The sequence below is a fragment of the Crocodylus porosus genome, unplaced genomic scaffold (assembly GCF_001723895.1).
Source record: "Crocodylus porosus isolate Cpor-Errol unplaced genomic scaffold, CroPor_comp1, whole genome shotgun sequence".
Classification (NCBI taxonomy): Eukaryota; Metazoa; Chordata; order Crocodylia; family Crocodylidae; genus Crocodylus; species Crocodylus porosus.
The window spans coordinates 94,507,783-94,524,284 of NW_017728947.1; the positions used below are offsets into that span (position 1 = coordinate 94,507,783).

Consider the following 16,502-nt stretch of genomic DNA (forward strand, 5'->3'; position numbering starts at 1 on the left):
AGTCCTCGAACAGCCGTGCCAATGGCTCCGCAATGACACCAGCCAATTCCCTCAGCACCCGTGGATGAAGGTCATCTGGGCCCGCTGACTTGGACACATCTAAGCCCTCCACGTAGTCCTTAACTAGGTCTGAGCCAACAGCCGGGGGACTCGCATCCTTCTCATGCCTCTCTACGCTATCACCCGGGAACATCCCATTGTCAGCAGACAGGAACATGGAGGTAAAGAACTTGTTGAAGAGTTCTGCCTTCTCTCGCGTGTCCATCACCAACTGCAGGAGGCACCAGTCACCAAACTGAGGGGGGAGCTGGGGGGGGGGTGCTGCATGCTCCTCAGTGGACCTGGAAGTTGACTGGAAGTACTTCTGGTCCATGTCTGGGTCTGCTCCCAGCACACTGGGAAGCTCCCTGCACTGCCGTGGGACACTCCCTGTGCCCCAGCATCGCAGCATTCATGAGCCTCTGCTACCCAGAGGTACACAGAAAAAACATTTAAAGTTGTGTCTGAATTGCTGAATCTTTCCGAATCTCTCCAATTCAATTTGGAGAGATTAAAGGGTCCTCTGTTTCAATTTAGATGCAGAGATTCAGCTACTGAATTGGGCCAAATCTCTTCCAAATCAAATCAGGGACCACAGCTTCAAGCAGCCCTAGTCTCCATCTGCTATTACATAGTATCATAAAACATAGCATTAAAAGTATCTCTAGAATAGAAATCAAAACTCCTTAGTCTCTTGAGTACCTGCTCTGAACCCCGCTACATACCACCAGAGCCTTTAAATTATGTGCCCCTCCCCACCCCTAAATATCAACAGTTACCTATGAGTACAACAATTACTTTGTAATAGCAACTATTGGCATCCTCTTATTGATACCAATGCCAGCATTCTAGGCAGACAGCACATGATGAATATTTTTGCCCTTCAAGTAGAAGAGAATCCTGTGTACAGTTCCATAGTCAGAAAAGTAAGTCATACGCAAAGGTTACAAACTGATAGCCAAAGTATGGCTTAAGTATGGCCTATATACCCTGCTTGGCCAAAAACCATTAAATCTAATTACCTGACCCAAATGAGCATCTTAAACATGACAGACACTAAGATAAATTACTTCCAACATATTTCAGCAAACATAAATCCCTGCCTGGCACATATTGGTCTTCAGCACCATAATTTTCCAAAAACACAAATTCAAATATAATTTAGGCAAGGCAATAATTATTTGCACTTACTCCTTTCCTATTGTATTTATAAAGCTGTCATCACCATAATATCTAACTAGGTTGGATATTCCTCCTACAAGCCTTGGGAGAATATATTTAGAGCCAGATGCTTCACTGATGTAAAATGGCGTCTCTGGGGCATCCTGAAAATGACTGCTGACATTGGGGGCAAGGCAGGAGATGTATACAATAAGACAAGTAGGCCTTTAGCATAACATATAGTGGAATTACAAGGGTAGGGGGACTATTTTGAAAGCTTGGGCATAGTGTGAATAATGGCAATATACCAATTTGCACTATCTGAAATCTGACCTTTTATATATGCAGTGAAAGCCATGCATGTGTATGCCTCATAGGTACTTCATTTGTCATTACAGCAGGTCAGTATTTTTACATATGGGATTATATTCTCAACTGGAGGCCTGCAGCATGTGTGGTTATTCCACAAGGCAAGTGCAAAGTGGATATTAAGTGTTACCATTTTTGTTGCATTGCAAGATATACTCATTTTGCACAGGTGTAAATGATTGCAGATGTAAAGAAGTAAAGATTCTGGAACAAAGTATCATTGCCAGCCTTGCTATTACCTGCCTGTCCAGTGAATATTTGCTCATGTATGTTGGGATAACTAAAGATATACAAAAACCTATGAAAGAGGAAGAAAAACTAAAACTAAAACAACAAAAAAACAGCCAAATGCAAATCTGTTCCTCACTCTACTATGTGTGTAGCATGGAAGTTTTCCCTCTGTGATCATGCGTGTACTCAGTTTGATCTTTTTAAATTTCTGCATCCCTTAGGTTGTATTCATTCACTCCAGAATAACTCTTATTGTGATAGATGAACTGGAACAAGTGTGGGCTTCCTCACAGCCACTTCCTGTCAAGCTGCCCTGTGTTAAACAGCTAGCTGTGCAGTGAAATGGAAGGAAGAACAAAGTCCAGTTTTCCCTTATCCCTTCCCCATGGCAACCTGACCAAGAACAGTGACCCCCGGCAGCACAGCTGAGGCCTGGAACTGTGCTGAATTAGTCAGAAAGAGCATCTTCTGACCCCTACCAGCAGAATCCAAATGGAAACATGTGACCTGTAACTGCAGAATCACTTGTCCAAAGTTGTGTTTATATACTACACACAGCCACCATGGGTCAGAGTCTTTCATGTAACCTATCTAACGATTCCATAATGTAATTTAAAGTGAGTGACAGGGGCATCTATAACTATTCAGTTGGTAGTTCTGCAATTAGGTGAATTTACATTAAATCAATCAAAGAAACAGAAATATTGCACCTCCTTGAATTAACTATTGCAACTAAATACTTTTTTACATGGTTGACCTTTGTCAGCTCCATGTAAACTGAACTGATGATGAGTCATTGAGCTAGCAAATTAGCTTCTTATACTTGTTGACAGGGTCATCAAGAAATCTACCACATTTTTAAACAAAAATAAGATGATCTCATAGGTCCTGCATATTACTTGCTTAGTGTGTGCGTTTCTCATCCCTAATGACATGCAGGAATCTTCGAAAGCAAGACGGGGTGTGTGTAAGTGGGGTGAGGGAGAGGGGGAAGGAAGTCCAGTTTTTCACGTTCCTATTTGCTGAAGTGAGAATGTCTGCCAGAATGTGTTCAGAAACTGAAACACCATATGATCTGATGAGCTTTGATTAAGGGGTCATAACAGTGGGTATTCATTCTGCTTTTCACCATGTCAGAATACACTTGAATGCTACATGTGGGTAGAACAAGATCCAGAGCCACAAACAGTTCCTGTCATGGTCAGTGCTGATCTTATATGAACTCTAATTTTATGAAATAACTTGAAGCAACAAGGTTGACCAATATATGAAATGGTTTTCTTGAGTTTAACTCTTACCACTGTATTAGGTTAGAAGTAAACATTGGCAAATTAAGTGGATCAGCTGTGCCAGGATGTGTCCCTTCATTAGTCAAAACACTTAACTCCTTCACACTGATGTTGCAGAACAATAGGCAACATGTTCTCTTTGGGTTTGAGGGGCCCAGTCCTGTGCTCCTGGGAAATTATCACACAGGATTAGGTACCTCAAACCCTGGAAGCACCTGCCTGGCTTTCCCCTTTTACAGTGAAACACCATGCATCTCTGGGCTTTCCAGGGTCATCACTGTAAGCAGAGAAATTGGGGTCTCCCCATTTACAGAGACATGCTCCTGGGAACCTCTGGGCTGCGTCTCTGTAAGGGGGGAAATCCCTTGCTTATGAACAGGTGCCCAAGAGATTCCCAGGGCAGTGGTGGCTTTTGGGTTGTTGGGGCCTTGGGCAAGAGAGTCATCTGAGGCCTCTTAGAGGCTTAATTTTGATGACCTATAAGCAAATCAGGCATTTTCTATTTCAGTTTCATTTTGCCCTATCCATGAAAGTATCTGAAAGAATACTGATAATACAAAGAAAGAGGTTTTTTTAACATTTAGCTATATTCTAGGATCATTCTAGGTTCAAAATTTTGGGGCTCCCTAAAGTGTGGGGCCCTGGGTGGTCACTTCGTTTGTCCTTCCCTAAGGCCTCTACTGCCCAGGGACATGTCTCTGTAAGCAGGGAAACTCCAACCATCCCTGCGCACAGAGACATGAGCCAGAGATCCCAGGGATATGTCTTTGCAAGTGGGAAACTCTGCATTTCTTTGCATATAGTGATGTCCTGGCAACAAATTTTGGGCATTTCTGGTGAAACAAAGAGAATGGACATCTGTTTACTTGGCCTTCATGCTACCAGAAGCAATTTATAGTGGCACGAAGGTGACAGAAGGTGATGTATGGTCCCACCTTTAGTGACTTAGGATACAACTAATCAGAGCACTGAATTCATTTTGAGTAAGAGCAACTTACAGGGAGCAGCTCTTGCCAAAGTATATGAACAGCAATATAATGGAAGAATGAGCCTCAGAGGTAGGTGTATGGCAGAATGTAATAATATCTATTTAGTCTATAGGCTATTCCTGGCTAAGGTCCAGTGGACCATAGTAGATTAATGCACTATTTATGGCATTTAGGTCAGGGCTATCCAATCTCTGAGTGACTGGGGGTCATAGGACCCCCAGCCACACACCACATGGGCCACACACAATCCAATGCCACGTGGCCTGTATACCACGCCAGGGACCCCACCCCGCACTGCCACACCACAGAGGCTGCTGATCTGCTGAGGCACTACATGGCTGCCTGAAGCCATAAGCCTTCTCCCGCTTCTTCTATCCCCACAGATGCACCACAAAGCCCCCTTGCCATGCAAATGCACCGAAACACATTGCATGCCCTTTTCCCTGCACAGATGGATGCTGTGCTAGGTCCCTGAGCCCACTGGCTATGGGCTCCCTGTGGGCCAGGCTACCCTACTCCCAAGGATAAGAGTAAGCAGCAAAAAAACTGAGGAGGAAGTAGGAGCCTGGGAACTCTGGCTGCAGAACAAATGGGGAAGCTGTGCCTGAACCAGGAGCCCGGGGACTGCGCATTAACCCTGCAGGGATTACACGCAGCTTGCAGGGCACCAGTTGGACAGCCCTGCCTTAGATGAACTACTTGATTAAAATGTAACCTGGCCATCCCTATGTAATCCTCATCCTAAATGCTAAATGTCCTTGCTCAGCTTTACTGCAGATCACACATGTTTAAACTGCCCTGAAAACCCTCCATGTTAGGGAAGTGTTCACTTTGAAAAATGGCTTGTTTTATGTATTCTTAGAATAAGCAGCGGCTTCTATCATTCCCTGTCAAAAGCTTTCCCCATATTTCACCTATTCTCCTCTGTTGAAGCCGTTTCTGCATTTGTGCTGGTCCTCTGAATCTAACTATTTTGCCTCTCTGCCAGTATGTTACCCAACTCTGTTGTTCCTTCTAGTATTTGGCATTTGCTTTTGAATTATGCTTGTCCATCTGTTATTTGTCCTTTTGGTGATGCGTTCTGCCGATTTCCATTTGTTCCTCCTGATTTTTTCCAGCAATTTTAGCTGCAAAACTTGTCTTGGGTCATTCGAATGCGTCTCTCAGCTCAGGAGGACATGCTGTAAGGAATTCTAAGGCCAGGAAAATGACCCCAAGCCTTATGCACTTTTTCTCCCACTGTTTCTTCTATTTTATTTAGGAACTGGTTGATTCTTCTTGTTCCAGTGGTCATTTCTGGTAATTCACTCCATATGTCCATGAAATGTGTTGTAGCAGAGGCTTTTCTCTTTGAATTCTCTTCGCCTGCTTGGATGGAGATTCCATTTTTTTAGATTCTTGTAAGCCATATACGATCATGAAAAGAACATAATACTAGAAAATGCTCTTCATATGGCTTTGATTGAGTTTAATCATTGCTACTTTGCCTTTTTTTAATTCAGTGCACACATTCAGTACCTCTCTTTGGAGTCTGCCTGATATGGCACCTGTTCCAGGTATATTCATCATTACTCCACCCATTCATTCTTTCCAGCAATGATAGCTTTCTTCTTTCCATGCATTTGCTGAATCTGATTTTTGTTTCACTACACTTCCTTTTTCAGGTTTGGAACATTTCATACTCAGACTTCTAAATTTAACAGATCACATGTTGTCTGTATGCAGCAAAATAATATGACTAAAGCAAGGCTCAACTATTGTTCATTAAGACAGAATATCTCTCTTTCTCAATCAGGTCCCTGAAAAATACTTTCACAGCAAGCTGAATGAGATCTAAAAATGTAGGGCTAGCTTATGACTGCTCTGATGTAGGAAACAATGACTACACCAGCCTGTATTTTTTACTCAGCCCAACTTCATTAGGTCTTCTCATATCATAGGTACAAGCTTTCAGAGAAGGGGTGCATGTCAGTCTCCCATGTGAGTAAGTAAATGAAGGACTTGGGTTCAGTGCACTGGCCAGCTGAAGCATGTTGGCCCAAGAAGCATGCTAGGCTGCTTAGACTTATAATTATTTTGCCCCATTTTGAGTGACAAAATCCTTCCCAGTCCCTCCCTTAGTGAACAGAAGCCTTAGTGACTGAATTAGGTTTGCAGTGCACTGTTTGGTAGTCAGAACCTTTGTGGCTTGTGTGGATTTAATGTTATTTCATCAAGTTTAACTTTCTGAGAATGAGATTTTCCCGGACATTCGAGGCTTATGAAGATACTTGGTTAATTAAATGTCTCCATGTAAGCAGCACTCACAGAAGTGAGCACTCACTTTGCATACAGGGACCACGTAGAGGTCAGCAGGTCTTTCCTGTGTGTGTAAGTGTCCATCAATGTGATTTGCATCCAAGGATGACAATCTGCCTTTTCTGAAGTGCATGAGAGTTTGCCATTCATATCAGAAAGTACAGATTTTCACTTCTAGTCTACAGAGTATGTGTGTCATTAAAAGGAGCCCCCCCCCCCCCCGGGGTAGAAACCATGGCTTTTACTTTATAAATGCTGATAATTAAGGAAAATGTATGAGCTGTTCTGTGATGTGGGTATGGCACTCATTACCAATTACAAAACCAAGAAAGCCAAATTTGAAAAGAGCCTTTAAAAAAAGCTCCCACAGGTTCACTATTTTGGTACACAAAACAGACATTTTGCATGTGCGAAATGTCTGCATTGTCTGGATGCATTCTGCCCCTGAATATGCAAGCAGAAATAACTGATCCCATAAATAGTATGGGTACATTTTTGGAGGGCCTTGACACGATCAGGCACTTCTCATCAACGTTACCTGATTCTGCCCTTGTGCAGACAGAGAATGTACAAGCTGCATAGAAGCTGTTTAGCTGGCAAAGGAGCCCACACTGTGCAGCAATATTACATTAACCTTGGACATTACTATGTGACAGTCAAAAGCGCACAGAAAGGGGTGGGAAAAAGAGGTAAAAACTTTTCAGATAATCAGCATCTGAGTGGAATCATTAATCGAGTGTTTTGATAGCTGGTGAACCTTCTCTAAAGCCACAAAGCTTGTGCCCAAAGAACCTGATTGGACACTTGAGATGGGGAAAATGAGGGAAATAGCATAAAAGCTAGGAAACAGATTTAGAGCCACAAGAAAGGAGTGTAAGAAGTGCAATAATGGCAAATTTATGCAGTTAATTACAATTTCAATATTGATCATAAAAGGCTTTTTTGAAGCAGAATTAATGTAGTGAATTTCAAATCAAAGACCCTGTATAACCAGATAAAGATTGACCATTGGGTCTAATATGGTCGGATATCATTAAATCACGGCTCATTCTTATTCTTGTGATACATCATTGCTTGAGTTGACATCACAGTGAGAGATGTCTGCATATGAAGGTACTAATCAGCTGATACATGCAAACATCATTATTACACGTACTGCAACTAACAATGAGAGACGCATTGTCTTTTTAGATGGTACTCTACTGAGAAGTACAAATCTAATAATTTTTCTCTGCAGGAGGTTGTTTTCATTATATCATCATGTTACAAGAGTTAACACTTTTAAAATAATTAAAACATTTCCAGTTACAATAGTACCACATTTAAACATCACTAGTAATACAAGGATTAAAGTCAAGGCCTCCCATATTGTAGGTTAAATACTAGGGCTGATTGGATGGGAAGTTGTTAGAAGAATTCCAAAAGAAAGCTTGAACTTTGCAGCTTTTAAAGGGGAAAATGGAAGAATCTCTACAGAGCACTAGCCCCCCCACCGTAAACACTGTTAGTCAAAAGAGAGCGTGCTAATTCTGTATTATAAACAAGAACATACTCCTCTCTCTTTATTCTTGAGAGCTACAATTAAAGGATGCAGGTCATAAAACAGTGTATTATGTGATGCATTGTTTTTAATCTCACTGCCTTGCATTATATATCACATTCATATAATTCTTCAGACAGGAAAAGGCTTGTTTCATAAAAATACAGTCCCCTGCATTTGAAATATAAGTTCACACACAAGCAATGTATATATCACAAAACCAGCAAACTAACTCACTTACTTAATACACTAAACTTCAGGTTCTTCCTATATTATGTGAAATGGCTTGAAACAGGAGGCAGCTGCCAGGAAACATCACTGCTTCTTTGCTCAAGAGAGACAGGGGAAGGAAGAATGAAGAAAAAAATTCCCTCGATGGATGCCACAATAGCATGTCTTTCATTATCGCCCTGTGTCAAGGCACTGTGTAATGTTCATTGTGCATGCATAGTAAATTACTATTTACCTGCCAGTGCCTTTGATAAGTCAGTCTTTTCTCCCTCTTTTCGTCCACACAGCATGGAACAGTGAAACCTCTTTGCCTATAATTCTTATTAAGGTGATACCTTTTCTGAATAAGAAAGTACACACTTCCAAAGGAGGCATTCTCCTGGGTTTTTAAGGGCCATTGTTTTTATTGTTTTCCTTTTATTTCTCCCACCCTGCTGTGTTTTAATGCTATAGTGACTTCTGTGTATACAACTCTCATATTGAAATGTCTGCCGCAGATATATGCAATATTAAAGAGTGCTTATGAATTTTTGACATCTAATTAGTCGCTACCCAGTTAACATGTCAAGACTCAGAGGGATTAGGGAGTCAGCCCTTTCTGAATAAGTTAAAGCTATGCCCTGTCCTTTTCATGTATTATTCTTTAATGTAGGTGGTGATTATTTTGCTGTGATTAATTGATGAAGCTCATTGGTCTGGCAAGTGTTACAGAATTCACCATTCCTCACTTTTATTTCTCTCTGTAGGGTTTTCCCACTTATTTGAAAGGAATTGGTTCTATCCGGTATGTGAAGCCTCATTTTCTTTTCTGAATACATGTACATTGGATTTGCTTGAGATTTTATCTATTTAATTTGATATCTTTTTGGATTCTACGGGAAGAAAATAATTCTGTTTTTCTAAACTCATGTTCCTCCGTGGCAAATAGGGTTTGGGGTGTGTGGTGTTTATTTTTCTGATTTTTAGTCATTTTTAGGCATAATTCAAGACATTTTTTTCTTTATATAGAGAAGAGTATTTAAGCTAGATTTTAATGGTATTTAAAAGCACTCTGCAAAGTCCCTGCATTCAACAAGGCTTGGAACATTTTTAGGCCCCTTTTTTGGTCCCCAGCTAGAAGCAATAGGGTTTTTTTTAATAGCAAATATTTTTGTTGTTTATTGTATAATATTCTCAACAGTGTCATTTTTTAATGTCCAACGGAAAATCCTAATTACACAATCTCTGCTTTCCATGCACATATTCTTCTAAGAAAATTATTATGGGGCAAATCTTTAAACACCTGTAGAAATCCAAATGATGCATATTTAAAACAATGTGATTACTCATAAATTCAGCTGTGTGTCAAGATTCTTGCTGACCTATGGTGCACTCCAAAGGAATGTTCCATTGATTATATACAGCTGTGGATGCCCACAAAGAAACACCACATATGTGTGCTTCATGGTCTGATATACTTGCTATATCCCCCTCTGTGTTAGTGATATTGGGTTCTATATAAAGAAACAATAAAAAACGTATGCTGAGCACATAATGGCTGTGTCGTTTGCCTACACAGGCACCATGCCACCAGTATTTAACTCACTGCTTTGTAAAGCACTATAAGATACCTTGGGTATGAAAGACATGGTAAAAAAAGAAGCCACACACACAAAACTCTGTTTTATTCTTTCTAAAGTATTGTACTGTAGCATCCTGCTGTATGCATTGTTTTTGTTCATGGTTTCGATGTAGTCAGTTCACAAATCTCCGTGTTGGGCCTTATAAAAGTATGCCCAGTCAGCCAGTGTTTCCATGAAAGGATATAACCAGAAAAGGATTTTTTTTTAGAGCACAATGCAAGAGGTAAATGTAGAGATATAGTTATGTGGTAATATTTAATCATGCACTGTGGCTACTGAGAACTTTCTTCAATTTCCCTACCTCTCCATAGCAAGAGACTGAACAAAAGGCTGTTGCCATCTGAGTTCATTTCTGCAGCCTCCTGGTTTTATGGACAAATAATTACTTTTAGAGAGGAGAATCAATCCCATTATGAACCTCCACTATTCAAATCTGTAATTGGGATAATAGGAAAGCTCCAACCAGTTTATCTTTTTTGAAATGTACAAACTCATGCAAGCCATCCTAAAAATTGTATCATTATGAATAAACATTCACCTATATACACAGTCAGAATTTTTAATTACAGTCCTATGTGCCAGTCATGGAATGGGCTTTTGTATGCACATTCTGGGGACTGCTTCTGAGATATTTAGTTGGTGAAAATGTGTAAGCAATGTTCTTTTATCTGCTTCTCCGGGAAATTACTATGCGAGGAGAGAAATAAAATGAACCGGGATGTCTTTAGCAAGTTGCCCCTCCTTAATCCCCTACCTGGGCTTGGTTCAGAAAATGTTGGTGGACAGAAACTGAGTCGTGGAGGGGGAGAAAAGAGTAAGACCACCCTGACACACCAAACCCTAGTTCCTAGGAGCAGAACTGACATCAGCCCCACCACAAAACAGGAAAGAGCCACACAACACTACGAAGGGGAAATAAAACAGAGTAGGGCGGGTGGGTGTGTTGAAGGGGATGAGAATAGGAGCGGAGAAGGGGGGAAACGCAGCATTAAAAGAAATATCAATCAATTGAAGCATATTCACTTTCTCCCTCGCAGTAGATTCTATCAGAAGAAAACACTGAACTTTGTAGTGTTAGCAGCAGCTGAAATTTAGAATTATTGTTTCCTCCTAACAGAAGACTCATTTTCCACGGCCGCATTTGCAGCATAATAAGCTTTTTGTTATTTTTTCAATTAGAGTCAATTGACCTAACAAAATGGTTGGCAATTAAGTGATTTTTGTAATGGTCCGGGGGTAATTTAGTCGAGCTTGTCAGCTGTGTTTCATGAAGCCGAGATGTCTTTTTTTCCCACTGCCTCTCTCTCTCTCTCTCTCTCTCCCCCCCTCTCCCTCTCCCTCTCCCTCTCTCTCTCTCTCAAGCATAATGGCTCATAATTTCAAAATCTTTTCCTTCTGTTTCCCTCACAATAATTCGCAATTACAGGAAGTTGTTGGAGGTGATTTTTTTTTCCTACCTTGCCTTTTGAGTCAGTAATTTTAAATAAAATGTACATACTTGTAAAAGAGGGCTATTACAGAAATCACTTTTTTGTGTAAACTCAATTATTTTATGAATAGTGACACCAGTTTCTGCTGGGTTCAACTCCTAAAGGCTGATGTATTATTATTTTCAGGGTAAAAGGTTTTGAACATTTAGAACACTTTTCCCAATCAAACCAGCATTCAGTAAAGTAAACGACAACTTAAAAGATCAGGAGATATCTAGTAAAGCTTGCAGGTATACCAGGATAAGCAACGTCTTGAGAACATTTAAAACACCAAGCTGCAGCTACTGGACTTTATCTTCTCACGCTATGATTTATGAAGGGATTCCTCATTTGCCTAATTGATTCATTTTCTTAAGACAACATCTGGAGTTGCAATTCCTATTAAAGTGCTGTAGTTAGATCTGATGACTCGATCAGATGTTCTTTCATTTGTATTCTTTTTTACTGTTTTTGCAATTCATACATTGAAAATCGAATCTACCCATGTATCCACCAACCAATCCATAGCCTTTCTGGCATCTGCATTTCAACTACGGTGAACTTCTTCTTTTTTTTATTTTAAATTCTTTTGTAATCTCTATTCATGCTCAACATTTCCCTTCTAATTTCTATAGCCACCTTGCTATCCAGAGGGCTGAGAAAGACGCAGCCAACCTGAATACGTACTACTGCTTCTTTGTGAATCAGCAGTAGGGGGCACTGTAAGAGCAGTGCAGCCAGCTCACTCTCCCTCCCTCCTCAACCCAGGCCAAACCAATCATCTTCAAAATGCAGAGGTCCCCTCTTGTCTCTAGGTTGCTGCCAAGTCTGGACACTCATGTTGCCCTCATCACAAGGCTTATATTGAAAATACTTATCAGGCACAGCTTGGAGCTGCCTGATACAGTTATCTTGACCATCGAGTGATCTCAAAGCCACTGCAGTTGCCATTCAGCTGTGGGTATTGTCACCGCATGGCTAAACTTCTGTGCTTAAAAGGCTTCAGAAAGCAGATTTGCAAATTACAGAGAATGAGTGCTAGGTTCTTTGCTGTTATCAAATGGCAATAATCTGATTATTATGGCTGATTTTTATATACGCATGGTGTCATCTTCTGGAAGCTTCTATCTTATAGGCTGGCCCTTAACTCTCAACAAAACACTATGGGCCAAATCCTGACTGGTGCTAAGCCTCTTAATCCCCATGGCACCCAGCCTCTTTCAGAATTTGACTTTAAGACACTGACTGCCTTCTACCTATCCCCGGGGCACTTGCAGGAAATATTACTTGCACATTTGGATCTCCACTCATTTCCCTTATGACCACTGACAGTCTTCTCCTAAGGTTTGATTATAAGTCATTTTAGTCTGGGCTGGGCTGGAGCCTCCTAGGGCTTTGATTAATCCACTGCACCTCACATTTCTGTGACTATAAAAGGAAAAGTTATGATTCTGAATAAGCATCGTGCAGAAGAAAGAAGCAAAAGCATAAAGTATTAAACTTTCATCCAGCACCATAGGAGAGATGTAGTTATTAAATTTCAGCTGCTTATCAAACTGATATGAAAGTCATTTTGCATGATTGCTTTGCATCCTCAAATCTTCTGCTTTTATTTGCAGTGCATCTCTGTGCTTTCTTATTAGAAAAATACTCAAAGGATAAAAAAGCTGATAATATTATTCAGTTTTGACAATTAGGTAGAAAAAACATTTTAAGAAGTGCTTTTTTATTGCAGCTAGTAATAATATTGGTGGTCCTCCTGATAGCAGTCTTTTCTGATGCTACCCAGGGTGATGCTAGTTTTACCCTGTAACTACTAAAGCCCTGATGGTTATACTGGTAAAGCTGTTAAGAAGTGTGGGCAAGGATGTCATTCTCAATATCATAAATGGTGTGCACAATCATAGTGCATACTACCATGGGAAGGGCTATATTTCATTTATTCTTCACTCTTCCCATCCCTCCTAAAAAATTAGGGATGGGTTGTGGATAGCACTTGCATGAAAGTATAAAAGAGCAATAAACCCATGCTTTGTACACCCTTTGCACACCCACTGCAGGCCTTCCTCTTGGGACTGCTTCTGTGTTAGATTTCAATAGATCTATCTCTGTCTATCTACTTACAGCAGATATCTTGCATATTTTGTCCACCTAATAATTGCCTGTAGTTATCTCCCTACATTGCAGTTCTGTTTCAGCTAAGTTTAATAAGCTCCTGCTGCTTTGTGCTTGAATTTATGCAGAGATATCAACATTTATAGGAGCGAGTACCTTGCTACTTTTGCTTTAAAAGGTCCGGAGCAAGAGAAAATCATCACTCTCTCTCATGTCAGCTTCCTCAACTTCTTGTTTTTCCACCTTAGGTATCTATAATTCTCTTTTTGATTTGTTTCTCCAGTTAACTTTCCAACCATTTATCCCATTTCTCTCTTGCCACACACACACACAAACACACGTGCGTGCACATGCACACACTTTCTGTCCCTACAAAACTTCTAAGTTAAGCTCCTACTTCTGCTTCAGTAGCATGCTATCCCTGAGTAATTTAACCCATGCTGAATAACCATCATGAAGCGGATAGTTTCCTAATTTGTCTCTTTACCATCAGCCATTTCTGTTTGTCTGATCTGTCATGTCCAACTCTCTTTCTCTCACCTCTTTCTGGGTTTCTGGGTGCAAATTCAACGTAGCAAAACCCTTCATTTTTCTTCCTGAACTCTTATTTCCCATCATGGTAAGAAATGATTTTTCCATTGTTATAATAGTACATAAGTACCACCCCCAAATCCTATTTCTTTCTCCTTTATTACTGATATAGAGGCCTTCACATGTCAACCCACTCTTATAACTTCTACCCAATCCATCCCTTCCTTTCTGTCCCCCAGTAAACACTCACTAAAAGTTCTTATCTCTGCATTTGTACTCTGGCTCCTATTAGATTACTTCAGATTCTCCCTTCAAGCTTTTTTAATTCTTGCCTCTATAACTCACTACACGTTTGTCCACAACAGCAAACAGGCTTATTGGAGATGGCAATATTATACACACCCTATGGAAACTGAGGAAGTGAGAGAGAGAAAGCATATCCCTGCTACTGATCACAACTCTCTTTTAGGTCACCTTTAGTTTGGAAGGTGAGACCATTGGTGGAGAAGATACCATACCTCATCATGCATAATTATGTTGTATACTAGGAAATGCTGTCAGGCCAGGCCTCTTTTGGTGTGCTATCTGTTAGCATGTAAACCAGTACAGCCTGTTCCACAGTTGAGTTTCCAATGACTAAACCAGTGCCCCCACCTAAGCTAGCTTGGGTAAGGAGGGTGTGTGGACTAAAAACAAAATCTGTCAAAGGGTATATAAGCTCCCTGAGATCCAGTGGCCATCCATACCTGGAGAAGAGATAGGTGCCACCAGGTCACTCTGCCCAAAGAATCACCAATGATCCATAGCAACTCAACTAACCTAGGGTTGTTGCAATATCTAAGTTGCCCCAACAGTCGTAGCAGCCTCAGGACTAACTTGACTTGACTTGATACCAGGAAAAACTTCTGAAAGGTGAGATCTGTAAGAACACATTCCTTACAGGATCCTTCTCGGACAGTTAAAGTTTTAGGCAAGAATCATACATTAATAGGGAACACAGTAGGCCATTTATTGGGCAGGAGACAGCTAGCTAGACTATCTTGCCACTACAGTCAGCAACAGTAACATATGATTGGCGTGGGCAGATCTAGGAACTGAAAAATGGGGATGCAGGAGATGTCACCATTGTCCCCTTCCCTCCTCCTCACACCCCCATGGACAGACTGTACCATAGTACCACCTCCCATGGATTTTCTGGAGTCCCTAAAACAGGTAGACTTCTCCCACCACAATTCAGCATCCCCTCCCCTCAATTACAGGTACTCCCCTCCTCTCTAACACTCTCCTGTAGGGGTTGCCTAAGGGTTGCCTTTGGATGCAAGAAAAGTAGACATGCCTCCTGCCCCCACCGTCCGTGATTACCCTAGGGGCAGGGGAGCCCAGGGCTGCTCCTGTCCTGCTCCAGCTGGAAACATCAGTAAGCACCAGCCTGAGGCATCAGGCTTGGATGGGGAAAGTGGAAGTAGTGGGTGGGTCCCCCTTCCAGTACCTGCTCCCAAACCACAGGGGATGCCTGGGGGCTGGGTAGGAAGCAGAAGCACCTGGGAGCCCATTGCCACTGCTGTTTCCATCCGACTTTGTGGTAGGAGAGGGTGCCCAGGACCATTTGTGTCTCTTTCCAACTGGAGCCTGAAGGGAGTGGCTCCACAGGTATTGGGTCCCTGCTCCCTCCCTCTCCACCACATTTCCCTTTTTGGAAATGGATGGATCCAGCTGTGGGGAGCAATTGCATGGAGGGCCAGGCATCAGCAGGTGCCCCCCACCCCCGCCTCCAGATCCTCCTCCTCCCTGTCCCCTGCAGTCCAAGATCAGATGCTGGGATGGGGAAATTGCCTACTGAGGGTCTCCATCTTCAGCCCTGCACAGCCCTCCACACAGGTAATCTCTGCAGCCACAGTCCTGAGGCCCACAAGGGAAAGTTGGTGGACATGGAGGGAACAGGGGCCCAGCCCCTTGTACAGCCACTTCCCATAATCCTCAGTGGGGCAGGAACATTCCTGGGGCTTCCTGCTCCCTTGGACAGTAGCAGGCAGGCCTCTCCTTCCTCACCTACTCCCCATTTGGTCCCCCCAGGTATTCTACTCCAACCCATGTTGGGCTCTACCCATGTCTTGGACATAGTAGGGGACCCAGGCATTTGGGGCCAAGCAAAAATGGAGCCACAGGCAGATGACCTTCACTGCAAAAAGTGGGCGTAACTTCTCCACTGAACCCCCTTACCCCAAATACACCCTTGGTGGTTGGTATGGTATAACATTTTGTGGTCCAGAAATTTCTGGTGTATAAAAACAAGCAGACCATTGGATGTTATAGAACTTCAATGGCAGCTAGGAGCATGCATTCAGGAGCTGCATTTTCTGCATCAGATTTGATTCAAAATAGGGAAATGGCATCATCTTATTTCACTGTCTGTGGCTGATATTTATTTGTGAAAGGTGGTAGCCCTAGATTGCCAGCACAAGCAACATAAGCAAAATGGCATGTTAAATATATATAAATGTCCTCTGCAGACGATTTAAACATGCCTAGCAGTATCTTCCCACATTATTCCTAGAAGAGTAAGATTACAGTGTGTAGCAAAACTGGCACCAAGCTTCCATGCAGTGCAGACATTAGAG

The 16,502-nt window shown here is 41.8% G+C and overlaps 1 long non-coding RNA gene across 1 annotated transcript in view; it reads right to left on the reverse strand.

The window, feature by feature from the left end:
* The window catches only part of LOC109321057, a 20,120-nt gene extending 4,233 nt beyond the window's left edge, over positions 1–15,887 (reverse strand). The window contains exon 1 of the long non-coding RNA XR_002103948.1: positions 15,878–15,887. This is a non-coding gene — a long non-coding RNA (uncharacterized LOC109321057). The remainder of the gene's footprint in view (positions 1–15,877) is intronic.
* Positions 15,888–16,502: the final 615 nt, after the last annotated feature.